Raw genomic sequence first — 15,017 nt, 5'->3', positions numbered from 1 at the left:
TCTACTTTTATTTATTTTTTTATTATAATAATATTTTTATTATATTTTGTTAGTCACCATACAGTACATCCCTGGTTTTTGATGTAAAGTTCGATGATTCATTAGTTGCGCATAACACCCAGTGCACCATGCAATAAGTGCCTGTTTACTTTTAACTTATGCGAGAAAGTTTGGCTGGCTTCTTGACTGGTGACACACAAAGTTTGCAGAAGGGAAAAGAAAACACACTGAATGGGAGCCAACAACATTTTTCCTTCAGAAAAATGGGGGCCTGGACATTGGTTTTGCCTCCAGTGTATCCCCATCAGAGCTTCCTAACTTGCCACCATCATAGCATGTTTTTCTGTTTGAGACCATCAGCTGGTTCTGTTTCCCAAGGTCAAGGCCAGCCAAGCTGGGACTGTAGAGAAGATAACAGATAGTGTGGGTGGCAGAGGCAGAATATGGTTAGATCTATTTCCTTTAAGATTTACTACAGATATCCTACAATCTTCCCCAAGTTGAAATATGGAATGTGGATCGGGTCAGCTCTCAAACTCAAAACAAAACAAACCAAGGTAACTCAACTTCATAACACATCTCCCTGGCCAAGTGTTTCTAAGTGATAGTTTTCATGAAACAAGCTTGAACTGCTATGACTACAAACCCATTTCTGAGTGGCAACATTCAAGAGTGTGGGTGGTAGTTGTGAAAGTTAAGCTACTAGGCCAGATATCTCTTGGAGTTACATTCTCAGCTTTCATTGCTCACCAGGGTTTTGCCATAGAGCTATACCCTTATATGTCCAAGCACACTTGCTCCCAGATAGACAGTCTCATGAAGATACAAAGACACACTGGAAGGCAGGCATTTGTATACACCCTCAAGCAAAAAGATGCAAATGGACAGGCTCATTAGATTCAAACATATACAAAAAAAGCACCAGATATTAAAACACCCAAAGATATACCCGGACAAAAGGATGTGTGTGTGTGTGTGTGTGTGTGTGTGTGTGTGTGTGTGTACACACACAGGCACACACAAGCAGAGAGTCAAGTTAAAAAAACTCACATTGTAGTCTCATGGTGCTCAGGGGCACTTGTAATGCATCAAAGTAGTTTAACAGTCATATAGATGGGCAAACATGCATATATAGGCATATGTGGACAGGCATCCACAAACTCAGAGATATAGCAAGAAAGGTACACTTGTAAAGGCCCACATAATTCCATACAAATTTTAGGATTATTTGTCCCAGTTCCATGAAAAATGTTGATTGCCAAACTATGGAAAGAGCCCAGATGTTCACCAACAGATGAAAGGATAAAGAAGATGTGATGCGCACACACACACACACACACACACACACACACACACACACACACACACACTGGAATATTACTCAGCCATCAAAAAATTGAAATCTTACCATTTGCAATGACGTGGATGGAACTAGAGGGTATTATGCTAAGCGAAATAAGTCAGAGAAAGACAATTATATGATTTCACTCACACGTGGTATTTAAGAAACAAAACATATGAACATAGGGGAAGGGCAGGGGAATAAGATAAAATCAGAGAGGGAGACAAACCATAAGAGACTCTTAACTATAGGAAACACACTGAGGGTTGCTGGATGGGAGGTGGGTAGGGGGATGGGGTAACTGGGGGATGGACATTAAGGAGGACACGTGATGTAATGATCACTGGGTGTTATATGCAACTGATGAATCCCTGAACTCTACTTTGGAAACTAATAATACACTATATGCTAATTATTTGAATTTAAATAAAATTTTTAAAAAAACAAAGGTTCACATAAATACTCAACAGACATGGATAGAAAGACCTAGAGGTACACAAGCCTGCTAATACTGTATTCCTAAACACCAGCTATTATATCTGCATTTATGAAACATTTTATCCAAGGAAATGCCTATAAATATGCCACTGGTTAGCACTGAAGTTGATAATGAATGCAAAGAATGTAATAAAAGCAAACCAAAGTACCCAGGGTTTGAAATCTCACAGCTCCCCCATCTGCTCTGGGAAAGGCAGCTAAAGACAACAGCAGCAGTAGGCTGCATGAAAGCCACAAAAAGTCCTTGATTTATCTCAGAAAAATTAACCTCAAGGAAAAAAGGTTAATGCTCCCAACTTTTATGGAGCCATAAAATAGCCCAGAAACCCATTTTTAAAATAGTTTCCATTCCTCATGTTGGAAGCTCCAACACTTGAAATATGTCTAGGAAAAGGAAAGCTTAGAGGAAATAAATGGTCCTAGAGGCCTGGCAAGTTCTAATGAAACTAAGAAAGAGGTCTTACTTCATTAACTTGCTTGTATCTTGGTCCCTGGGGTTTCCAGTATCCATCAGTGTTCCTGTAGGTTTCTAGTGTCTTGGAGCCCTGGTCCAAGTTACCTATGGTGAGAGAATACCTTTTATGTTAGGTCCAGACTTCAGCTCCTTTTAGAGAGGTCTGACTCCTGGTCACCTTGGTCCATATTTCAGAGCCACCAGGATTGAAGTGGTTGGAGAATGGGAGGAAAGATTAGGTTCACATGATACCAGTGATGGGGAAAAACTGGGTTGAAATTAGTCAAGAAAAAAATCCAAAACCAGTATCTGAAGTACCCTGAAGTTTTTTACATTGAACAGGGAATATCTTGGGAACAGAGGAACCTTAGGCTCTTGTCTGGAATTACAAAGTAAGAATTCCAGGTCTGCACAATTCTTTAGTACTTGAAGTCTTATGTGGTATGGAGATCTTGGTTAATTAAAATATACAAATATTGTCAAAACCTTGTTTCCACCATCAGGTCTAATTTCTTGCCTCTCCCAACACTTACTAAGAGTAACATAAACAGTTGTAAATTTTCATACCTTTCTGTAACCCACCTGTTAAGAGGAAATGTGAGCAGTTGATGTGTCAAAAAAAAAAAGAAAGAAAGAAAGAAAGAAAGAAAGAAAGAAAGAAAGAAAGAAAGAAAAAAGAAAAAGAAAAGAAAGAAAAAAAACAAGGAGTAAAAGGAGGAACCAAGTACATATCTAAATCAGACCCAATTAAGAAGTGAAATCAGAATAGAAATCTGTGAAATCTCAGAACAGCCAAACAACACTGTCCCCATTTCCAAGATGAGGATAGTGAGGCTCACCAAAGGAGAATGATTAAAATTGACCCTACATAATTACATGCAGAAACCCAGCAACAGGACACAGGTCTTCTGACAACCCAGTTCAGATATCAAACATGGTTAAATGATACCATCACTGCAGAAATACTCAAATAATGGGTAAAGATATATCAGTGTCTTCTTACCTGCTCAGAAGACAGTGTCTTGCCTAAGATTGCTTCCATCTACTCCAGGGCCATTCATTCAAGTGGTGTTAGGTTTGTCTAGCTGTACCCTTTAGACTAACACCAACCCAGAGCTACCCCTACTGGGTAAAACAGGGCCTCAGTGGGAAATGATCTGAATATCACTGTCAAAATAGGCCTCTGAGACAGCCAAGCTTCAAGTGGTTTGAACAGAGCTCAGCAATATGTAGAGTTATATGCATGTGGGTATGCCTGCAGTGGGGCTGCTTATGGGAGTCTGATCCTTTTAGTAGAAGAACCCCTCTACCTAATTTGGAAAGTAAATCTTGAGTTCTTTTTTTTTTTTTAAATCTTGAGTTCTTATATTGGTATCAACAGTTATTTACGGACTATCAACTATTAAAGGCCTTGGATAGGTATAAGATGTATTTCTTATCTCTAACTGGGCTGTTTTTATTGCCCATTATCATTCCCATTTAGTAGTATAGCAATGCAGAAACAATAAAGTATTTTTATGTTTTTTAGCCCTTTTGAGCCTTAAAGTATTCCCTCCAATGTTCAAATTATTACCCTAATATTGCAGATAAGAAAACTGAGTCTCAAAGTGGTAAAATGACTTATTCCAGGTCACATAGCCAGTAAATGACAGAGCCAAGATTCAAATCCAGGTATGTTTCACTTCAAAACTATTGTCCTTTCTAGCACACCAGGCTATCAGAAGGCAAACTTCACTGCCTTTCTGATTCTGTTCAAGAAATGTTTGTTGAGTGAGTGAGTGAGTGAGTGAGTGAGTGAGTGAGTGAATAATGAATGAGAGGAAGTAGTTCATGTACTAGGGCATATTTAGGTTGAATCCCACGGTGGTGTATATGTGTGTGTTTGGGTAAGTCCCTGGGCATATAGAATTGGTAAAAGGCAGTGGAGAGAAGGAATATCCCATGACTGAGCACCCCTGCATTCCAGGAACTGTGGCAGGGACATTCATAGACTCTATGTCACTCCATACTCACAATGATCCCATGAGTCAAATGTCATCCCACATCTCATTCTTCAGATGGGCAAATAGGCTCAGAGAGGTTATGCAACTTGCCCTAGGTGGCAGAATAAGAATTTGAACTTGGGTCTGTCCAACTCCAAAGTTGATCCTGTGTCCACTATACTGGTTTGTCCTGGGAGCCTTCAGATTAGAAGCTGAGAGGGAGAAACTGGTAGATGTATATGTGGTGGAAGATGGAAGGACAGAGACTGAGCACTAGAAAACAAACTGAATCTTTCAGACTCTGAGCAAGATAAAGGTAAAAAAAAAAAGGCACTAAACATAACGGGAATGGGATCCTTCCCATTGCCAGCAGAGTCAGGGGATATAAGAGGAGTAAAATGACAACTGGCTTCTGAAATGGGATTCTGATGTCATCCTCCTTCCTAGTGATATCTTTAGACCAAGTGTTTGTTCAGGAACTTGAGAAGCAGAGCCATAATGTGGGAGCCACTTTTATCCCAGAGGTGAGAGTGGCTGCTGAGGTGATGGTAGGACCTGTGCCAATCTCAGGGGTACATTTTCAAACCCATGGGGTTATTTATAAATAACCCCAGAGCATTCCACAAGGTAGGTATTAACCCTAGCTTTGCCAGGCCTTTCCCCAAGGGGCTTTCATCTGTTCCTAACAATCAGGGGGCTAGTGGGGGGTGCGTGTTGATACACTGGTAGTGAAGTGGTTAACAGCTGCTAAAAAAAGCCTCTGAATTTCCAAAGGTTGGGATCACTTCCTAAGAGGGAGGGAGGAGAGGAACAGCTGTGACCAGATAACCTGCATTACACTCCCTGGCCTGATCTCCCAGGGAGTTGTGAGAAAGTACCTTATTCCCAAGGCAGAGGACTTACAAAATATGGCAAGCATCTGCTGCTGCTTTGATGACTTAGTTTGTGCCCAGCACCTAGTCTCCCTGGGAGGAAGAAGGTGGTTGGCAATTCCAGTTCAGGTGAGCTTAAATGGAACTAAGGCTTGTCATTCCAACATTTAAGACCGGGGAAGCCTCTAGGTTTTGAGTGGGACAAATGAAGCTGCCTTGAACCTTGAGGAGCTTTCCATGTCCATGGTCAGTGAAGGAAAGGAAAGATCTGGGATCCACAGAGAGTAAGTCCAGGCAAGATGCAAGAGAGGGAGGGCTTATGATGACCTCACGGGGGATGGGGACTACGGGACTGGTTCCTTTGAGGCCAAAAGTATGTATATAAGAACACTGAGAAAAGGGTGGAGGGAGCAACTGGAGCTTATGAGACCTGGAAAATGTTAGGTACAGAGGGACTGGGGGGAAAAAAAGAAACAGGCTTTAAGAAGATGGTATATTTGAGTGCTTTGAGTTAAAGGGTCCCCAAAATGAGGAAATTTGCATTTTAATAGAAGAGCATGGAGAGAGAAAAGTCTATTCCAAGCCATTGCTAATGGTGGATTTTCAGATACCAGTGAGGAAGAGCTCTGGGTGATGGGGAGGGCGCCGTGAGGAAGAAGGAGGGTAAATGTCAATACAGCCTGTCTATGCATAAGGACTGCTTGTCCTGTCCTGCCACTGAAACCAGGACGTAAAAGGCACACCTGTGCAAGGCTTTCTGGGTCTCCTCCAGCTCACTTGATCCAGCTCCATGGGGATGCTCTGTGAAATGGGCAGAGAATGACATTTCTCCAGGAGGAATTTGTGGGGTGGAGTCCTTGGTGATGATTCAGCTGGGGGAAGGAAAGTCTGCAAGAAAACCAATTAGGTTTAGTTAATGGGAGTGGGAAATGGGCCAACACTTGGCTTAAATAGCAGAGCTTCCAAATTTGAAATATCATCTGGTCCAGTTCCCAAATCCAGGCAGGGTTACCATGGATCATCAACAAATGCAAGCAAAGATCCAACTACCAAAAGTCTAAAAGACATCAAGCAGTGGAGAAAATGAAAATCAGACAGCTGATTTAAAGAAAGGATAGCAATACTTAACATAGGACAAACTAGACTTTTTTGTCCTTGCATTGTTTTTATCCTGCTTTGGTATCAGGGTAGTACTGGCCTAATGGAATGATTTTTAATGTGTTCCCTCTATTCCATTATTTGTAAACTTTCGATAAAGATTGCCATTATTTTTTTTTTTTAAATGTTTGGGAGAATTCCCCAAGGAAACCATTGTGATCTTGGGCTTTTCTGTGCTGGGAGATTTTTGATTCCTAATTTAGCTTTCATTCTTGTTATTGGTCTAAGAAGATTTCCTATATCTTGCATTCAAGATTCATGATTCAATCTTGGTAACTTGTGTGTTTTTAGGAATTATCTAGGTTTTTTTCCCTAGTTATCTGGTTTGTTAGTATATAGTAATGTTATCACACTATGTATTTCTGTGGTTATCTGTTGTAGTGCTTTCTTTTCTATTTCTCAGTTTGCTTCTGAGTCTTCTCTCTCTTTTTTCTTAGTTAATGCAGTTAAAGTATTGTCAATTTTATCTTTTTTTGGAAAAATTGGTCATTACTTTTAATGTTATGCTATTGTTTATTCTGGTCGCTATTTCTGATTCTTCTTTGTTATTTCCTTCCTCTACTAAATTCCAGCTAAGTTACTTTTTCTAGTTCCCTGGGTATAATGTTAAGTTGTTTTTTTGAACTTTTTTTCCTTAATACAAGCATTTATAGCATAAATTTCACTCTAACATCTGTTTTTGCTGCAACCCATAGGTTTTGGAACATTGTGTTTTCTTTTTCTTTTGTTTCAAGACATATTTTGATTTGACATTTGATTTGTTATGTGGCTGATTGTGCAGTGGTGTGTTAATATTTACATATTAATTATTTAATATTTACATTGCAGATTTTCCAGCTTTGTTTTATTGTTGAGCTTTAGTTTTATACCATTATGGTTGGAAATATGATTTCAGTCTTCTTAAATTTGTAATATTTGTTATGTCTCTTTTTATGTGATTTAACCAGGGGATTCTTCTGTGTGTACTTGAGGAAAATGTGTATTCTATTTTTCTTGGATGAAATGTTTTAGAACCATGTATTCTGAAATATGGTTCAAGTAAAAAAATGTTCTTGTTGAGAAAAATAACTTTAACTGAGGGTACTCACTTAAAATAAAGCATATCATATGGTTTCACTTATTTATGGAATATAAGAAATAAGAAGATCTGTAGGAGAAGGAAGGGAAGAATGAAGGGGGGTAAACAGAAGGGGGGATGAACCATGAGAGCATGAGAGACTATGGACTCTGGGAAACAAACTGAGGGCTTCAGAGGGGAGGGGGGTGGGGGAATGGGATAGGCTGGTGATGGGCATTGAGGAGGGCACATATTGCATGGTGCACTGGGTGTTATACGCAAATAATGAATCATGGAACATTGCATCAAAAATTGGGGATGTACTGTATGGTGACTAATATAACAAAATAAAAATTATTTAAAAAAAGCATATCAGAGGGGAAGAAAGGGGGATGGGTGAAATAAGTGAAGGAAATTAAGAGTACACTTATGATGAACACTGAGTAGTGATGTATAAAACTGTTGAATCACTCTATTGTATATCTGAAACTAATAGAACACTATGTTAACTATACTGGAATTGAAATAAAAAACTTAAAAGAATAGTGCTTTAAATGTAGTAATTCTTAGTTTCATGCAAAAAAACCCCTTTTTAATGTATTCTTTCTTTTTTTTTTCTTTTTTAAGTATTTAAAGAGTGCTTTGAAAATAAAAACTCAATATTTAAAGTATTATTTGAAATTCACATTAGGTATCATTACAAATGTGTCTATGGCATTTTCAGCCTCCTGGACAATAAAACACTACTCTTACTCTAAGTATTTAAGAAACTGTAGATAGAAAGTGGCTAGGAGAGTGGAACTTGAAAATTCTCTTTAAAAAAAAACAGTTTGTAACTATGTATGATAATAGATGTTAACTGGACTGTTAACTGATGATCATTTTGCATTATATACAAATATCAAATCATTACATTGTATTCCTGAAACTAATATAATGTCATGTCAATCATATCTCAATAAAAAGATAAAATTAATTTTAAAAATAAAGAAAACATCTATTTTGTTTCTCCTTTCTTGGGCATTTTTTGTGTGTGTTTGGTTTGTATTGGGAGAGGGGGAGTAAGGATTCTGCATTTGTTATAGGCTTTAACCTTTATTCAGTGTGAGACTGGGGTAAATGATTTCATCTTTCTGAGTCCCAGTTCCCTCATCTGCATAAAAGGAATAGTGATAATACCTACCTTGCAGAGTTGCTAGGTGAGAAAATTAGATAATGCACATATATTAAAACATATAATAAAGTACTTTAAAAAGTGTATGTGTATGTGTGAAAGAGATAGAGAACCAAAGAGACAGAAAAAAAAAAACACAACTTTCTTGCCAGAAGGACATCTTAGCTAAGTTCAATTCTTCTCCTTTGTTAGTAACATAGCCAGGTGCTTTCATCCCAAGTTCTTCTTTCTTTTCCAAAATCCTGACCTCCAAATGGAAAAGGGGTAAAGAAACTAACATCTGTGAGATATCTATGGAGCACCTAGTATGTATCAGATACCTTGCTGAGTATATTTATGCATGCTATCTCATTCAGTCTTCACAGCTACTCCATAAGAGATAGTAAGGTCTATCTGTCACTCTGACTTTCTAGACAAAATAAAAGTAGTTCTTGGACACCTACATCCTTCAAGTTCTTCCTCAACACTCCTAAGTCACTATGAGCACAATACAGGTTTCTTCCACATGTATCATTCACCTTTGAGATGATTGGATGTGGGGAGCAGCTAAGAGTTTGGATGACTCAGGGAAGGGTCTCTGACCAATTGCTAACCCAATTTCTAATGGCAGAGACTAGCTACCAAAGCTGATTCATCCTTATGCACAGTGAAACTCACTGGGTAGTACTGAAAATAGAGTCGTGGAAGGTACAGGAGACTGTACCAAATCTGTATGAATCCTAAGACATGTACTCAAGGTTGCTTTTTACCATTCCCCTAATCCTAACTTATTTTCTTTGTTTTATAGACCCATACACTGTTAGAGCTGAAAGCCCTCTTTTAGGTCATACAATGTAACCCCCTCATTGAATAGATGGAAAAAAATAAACAAACCTGAGGTTCAGTAATGGAAGGCACTGGATCACTGAATTATTTTGATTCTGGATAGAAGGAGGGGGAGCTACCTACAGAACATGCAATCAAGCTCTGTGGTAAGATTTTCAGGATACCTGTCCCCAAATCCTCTTTCTTTTATATGACCTCATCATCTCCACCTCACTGGTCACAATGATTGAAAGTCCACCAATTTCAGCAACATTGTAGAGGTAGGGGTTTACACTTTTCCGTGAGGATGAAAACAAATCTCCATATGAATTAGCCTAATCAGATTGCTTTCCAGACTGTATGTGGACCTAGAGATCTGGTTTAAGGGGCAGAAGGCATATCAGTTTCCTAAAGTTGCGGTAACAAATTACCACAACCTCAGTGGTTTAAAACAATCAGAATTTATTTTCTGATTGTTTTGCGGGCCAGAAGTCTGAAATTAAGGTGTCAGCAGGGCCATGCTCTTTCTGAAGTCTCTAAGGGAAGATACTGTTTTGCCTCCCAGCTCTTGGTGCCTTCCAGCAATTTCTGGCATTCTTTAGCTTGCAACTGTGTCACTCCAATCTCTGTCTCCATCATTACATAGCCTTCTTCCCTATGTCTGTCTTTGTCGGTGTGTCCAAATCTCCTCTTATAAAGATACCAGTCGTTGGATTCAATATGACCTCATCTTTCCTTGATTATATCTGCAAAGACCTTATTTCCAAATAAGATCACATTCACAGCTACTGAGGATCAGGACTTGAAGATGTATTTGGAGGGACACATTTCTACCCAATACAGAAGGACAAAGCCTTTTGGAAATTGCAACTTGGGAAGGGGCCAGAACTAAGCAGCTTGAAGCTTAGAGGATAGGGCAATGGCCCCCACAGCTGGAAGAGAGTAAGAAAAGAAAGGTGGAAGGCAGCCATTCATACTTTTGCTAAAGCCCAGCCTGAATTAAGGTTACAATCTCTGTGGCCCCTAATGTCTTTACAGGATATTTACTACCTGCCTGCCCCAACCGAAGCTCTTATAGCATCAACTTCATAATTCTGGGTGTCCAGAAATATCTTGATATGATACCCATTTTGGGCTTTCTTTTTTTGTCAAATGTCCCTGACATTCTAGATAGCAGAACCTATAGCAGGGAGGCAGCCTTGCTCACTCAGGGAGTACCCTGCCCATCTCTCCCTGCTTCTCCACCAGGAAAAAGAAGCTGAACCCATAGAAAGTACAGGAGTCAGTGATTGGGGAGGGGGAGCAGATGAGAGAGGCCAGAATAGCTGGCAAATTGGTCTGCAAAGCCTGACTGTAGTCCATAGTTTGCGCCACCAGCTTTGAGATGTACAGTAGCTAAGAGAATGGGGAAATTGGGGTCAATAATTCTCAAGAAACCCCAGAATGTAGTGAGAGAGAGTATAGATCTAGCACTGACATAAAGGCCAGGATCCCTATGTCTTGATCCCACATCTACCACTTTGCATCTTTAGACAAGGATCGTTCTCTTCAGCTGTGAGACAGGGACAATAGCCACTGCCCTAACTGCTTCTGAGTATGGTTGTGAGTACCATCTGCAGGCAGAAGCATAATAAATTGGATTGGTGATGAGATCAATAAAGCAGGGACCCTGGGGGGGGTAAAAAAATAATAGAAGTAAAAACACATAGTAGGTATCCAATATATCTATGTTTTCTTTCTTTCCTAGGAAGGAAAGAGGGGAGACTTTTCTTTCCAGTTGACAAATGAAGGAAACCAAGATTCAAAGTGGTTAAATGACTTATCAAAAGTCACATACATCAAAAACTAATGATGCACTATAACTTGGCTAATTGAATTTAAATTTTTAAAAAGGCCACATACCCAATAAAGTAAAAGAGCCAGAACTTTGAAACTAGCCATTTTGACTTCAACTTCAGTGTCTTGTTCCTCATATAGCATGAGTCAAATTCCTCATGTCATATGGAAATAATGATAATAATAATGACAATTATAATTAGAATAGCTTTGCAAGTCAATTTATATATGAGAAAGCAATCTGCAAAGTATAAAGTCCTATACAAATCTAAAGAGTGCTTATTCTTCCTCTTCCTCCCTCAACTTGTGTTCTACTAATTCTCACTAAGGTGTTAGCTAATAACAGACTTGAGGTACAGTCCCTCTCTGTGGTATTTGCCTTTAATAACCAATGCAAATAGTTAACAGTATTACACAATGATTTTTGGCCACACACTGTTACAAGTACTTATGTGAACAATCCTATAAGGTAGGCATTATTATCATCCTCATTTTAATGATAGTCCCTGACTCATAGGGTAGTTATGTGGTAAAATGAGCTTATATATGTAAAAGGCTGAGAATAGTGCCTGGGCACATAATGAGCACCGTGTAAATGTTAAGTACAATCATTAGTATTACTCTCCTTATTTTCCTAATTCAAGGAGTGAACCACAGAGAAATTACAGTCCCCGTTGACCCTTGAAAACCTCCGCGAATAAAGAGCTCTGAAGAGATCCCACCCTGCCTTCTGACATCATCCTCTTGAAGCTGCACCACTTCCTGGGCTTGACTACAGCCAAATCTGGGCCAAAACAGCTATAGTTTCAGGAGCCACTTAGCTCTGGAGTGTTGCATAAATAGACCTTACAAATCAAATAACCTAGATGAAGTCTGTCAAAGCCCAGCTTCCCTGGGAAATACAAAAGGATCTAAGTCATTCTGCTACTCAGGTTTTTTCACTTCCATTTTCTAATAATGATCCACATAGACTTTCAATCACAATCACATAGAATTTCCTAGTTAACAATACACTGTCTTTATATTCATTACCTCAACTTAGCTTCACCGTAGACTTGCAAGGTGCCTGAGAGTAGGATGAGGATTTCCAGTTAGCAGAGAAGAATGCTAAAACCCAGAGAGAGAAGGGGGTTTGTTAGTAGGATTTGTGACAGAGCCAACAGTAGACCTCTCAGATCCTCTTGCCTTCCAGTTTCTGTGTGTTGGTAAATCCTTTCCTTTCTTTGGGACTCAGTATAAAATGAAACGATTGAACCAGATGGTCAATGGTGCCCCTGACCTACATCAATGCCCCCTGACATTCAGTTTTTCCACTCCATTTTACTTTTTCCCTGGACTTCAGCCCCTGTCTGTAGAGGTGTTTATAACACTCCAAGGTGTTATAACACTCCAAAGATAGTCAGCATCTCTCAGCAACCAGCAGAGGGCACAGGAAACCTGCCAATGAAAGCTATTCTGAAATAAGCCACTGGGCAGCAAGAATCTCCCCTTGGACTCAAAGAAACAATTAAAGGCTTAGCTGGGAGGAAATAACTGGAGATAGGCAGGAAAGATTTTCAGGAATTATCTGATGCAAATTCTCTGGTTCGTATGGAGAAACTGAGGTCGAGTGAGGGGAAGGATCTGTCTCAAGGTCACAAAGAAAATCAGGGGTAGAAATGAGACTAGAGGGGCGCCTGGGTGGCACAGCGGTTAAGTGTCTGCCTTCGGCTCAGGGCGTGATCCCGGCGTTACGGGATCGAGCCCCACATCAGGCTCCTCCGCTATGAGCCTGCTTCTTCCTCTCCCACTCCCCCTGCTTGTGTTCCCTCTCTCACTGGCTGTCTCTATCTCTGTCAAATAAATAAATAAAATCTTTAAAAAAAAAAAAAAAGAAATGAGACTAGAAGCCAGTGTCCTGAGCTTAGACACTGCTCCTTCAACTGCATTGACTAGCTGCTGCTATAGTACTGTCTTGAATTATTTCTCTAGCTGCATATTGTTCACCTAATAATTTATCAAATCTCAATAATGACAACAGCTACCACTCTGTGGATGCCTACAACATGTCACAAATGGTGCTAGGCTAGGCACCTTACATACTCTGGCTCATTTGAATCCCCACAGCAGCCCTCTTAGGTGTGGAGTGCTTTGTCCCATTTCACTGATTAGAAGGCAAGTCACACTTAAGACTTTGTGACTCCAAAGCCTGTGCTTTTAAAGAACCAACAAGGCATCTCTGCACCTACTCCACACAGCACCTTAGTAAGATGTACTCATCTGTGACCCTTTTTCTAGCAACTGGTAACCTTGACTTATAGTACCAAATTGCAACTATCAGTCAATGGAGTCATTAGGTGTGTTTGTTTACTTGCTTGATTGGTCTTTAAAACCACTGCAATTAAATTTACTTCCAATAATATTATTCTAATTTTTGTGTCTTTAAAGCTTACCAAGAATGATAAATATAGAAAGAGAATGCTTGTAAACATATTAATATCCTTCTCTAAAAAAAGAAGACTATTGCTTCTGTCATGATGTGGTCCAGTTTTCTGAAAGTGGGATGTAAAAGATGACAATACAAGAGGTTGATTGAGAACTATCAAGCTAGACCCCCTACCACCCCAAATAAGAATTGTAATTAACTTCTCTTAAAAATACTTTACCCTAAAATTATCTGTAGAAACTATAGCATATCCCCTTATTAAGACATTCTTGTTTTATGATCATTAGTTTTTGATATAGTGTTCAAAGATACATTAGTTGCACGTAACACCCAGTGCTCATCACAACTATTTTTTAAATAATTTTTTATTATGTTATGTTAGTCACCATACAGTACATCCCAAGTTTCTCATGTAAAGTTCCATGATTCATTACTTCATCACAACTATCAAGACATTCTTCAGTCTCAAAGCCAGAAAGTTCCTTCTATTGTTTATTCAACATTCCTCCTGCTATAGTTCTAGCACCTGCTTGTCACCCCTCAAATTGAACCCCCTGAAAAGTATAGTGAGCTAGACAAAAACACTAGAGTTGAAGTCAAAAGTGAGATCTGAATCCAAATTTTGTCACTATGTGAATGACTTTGTATGAGTCACTGAACTTCTCTGAGCTTGTTTCCTCACTGGTAAAGTGAGGATAATCACTCCCACTTTACAAGGTTATTTTAAGAATTAAATGAAAACAATGTACATGACAGCACCCTGCAAAATACTAGACATAAAGCTACCACTCAGTGAATGTTCTAAGAGGAATGTTATTGGGCTGTCCTCTGCCTACATTCTTCAGGTCAAATAACACAGAGTGCTGTTACCAGAAGATGCCTAGAGATCTCTAAGACACCAAGACAGCACCCTTCCCTCCATAAGGAAGCTGAGGTCCAGGAAGGTGAAAGGGCTTGTCTCAAAGTTATACAGACGACAGGGCACAGAGCTATGACATAAATCCAGGTCTCCTGACACTCAGCCCAGAGACTTTCCTTTTCACCAGTCTCTGGATTCATCTCCTGCTGGGGTGGGGGGAAGGTTGCAAGGCCAGGGAAATGTCCCACAACCTAAGGAAAATAGCTGTCTTAGACATCATTAAATGATCCAGGTCACTTGGCTTCCATTCCCAGAGCTTCAGTTTTGGTTCTAGGTTGAACTGAGGTGTGACTACAGGAATTCTGTCCAAGGAAGGAGCAAACATTGCACAGGATTTTAGGATCAGTCGAGTCTCAGGCACCTGACTGATAGGAGAATTCCTCCCAGGATATTCCTGGTGAAAGGTGGGGCTGTGGGGAGAGCATAGGAGTTTAGCTGGCTTTGGGGGTTCTGAATGTTTCAAATGGTACTTTGGAAGAGCCAGCTTCCACCTCAC

The sequence above is a fragment of the Ursus americanus genome, chromosome X, assembly GCF_024610735.1.
Source record: "Ursus americanus isolate L20-20 chromosome X, mUrsAme1.1.p, whole genome shotgun sequence".
NCBI lineage: Eukaryota > Metazoa > Chordata > Mammalia > Carnivora > Ursidae > Ursus > Ursus americanus.
This window is presented reverse-complemented; position numbering follows the sequence as displayed.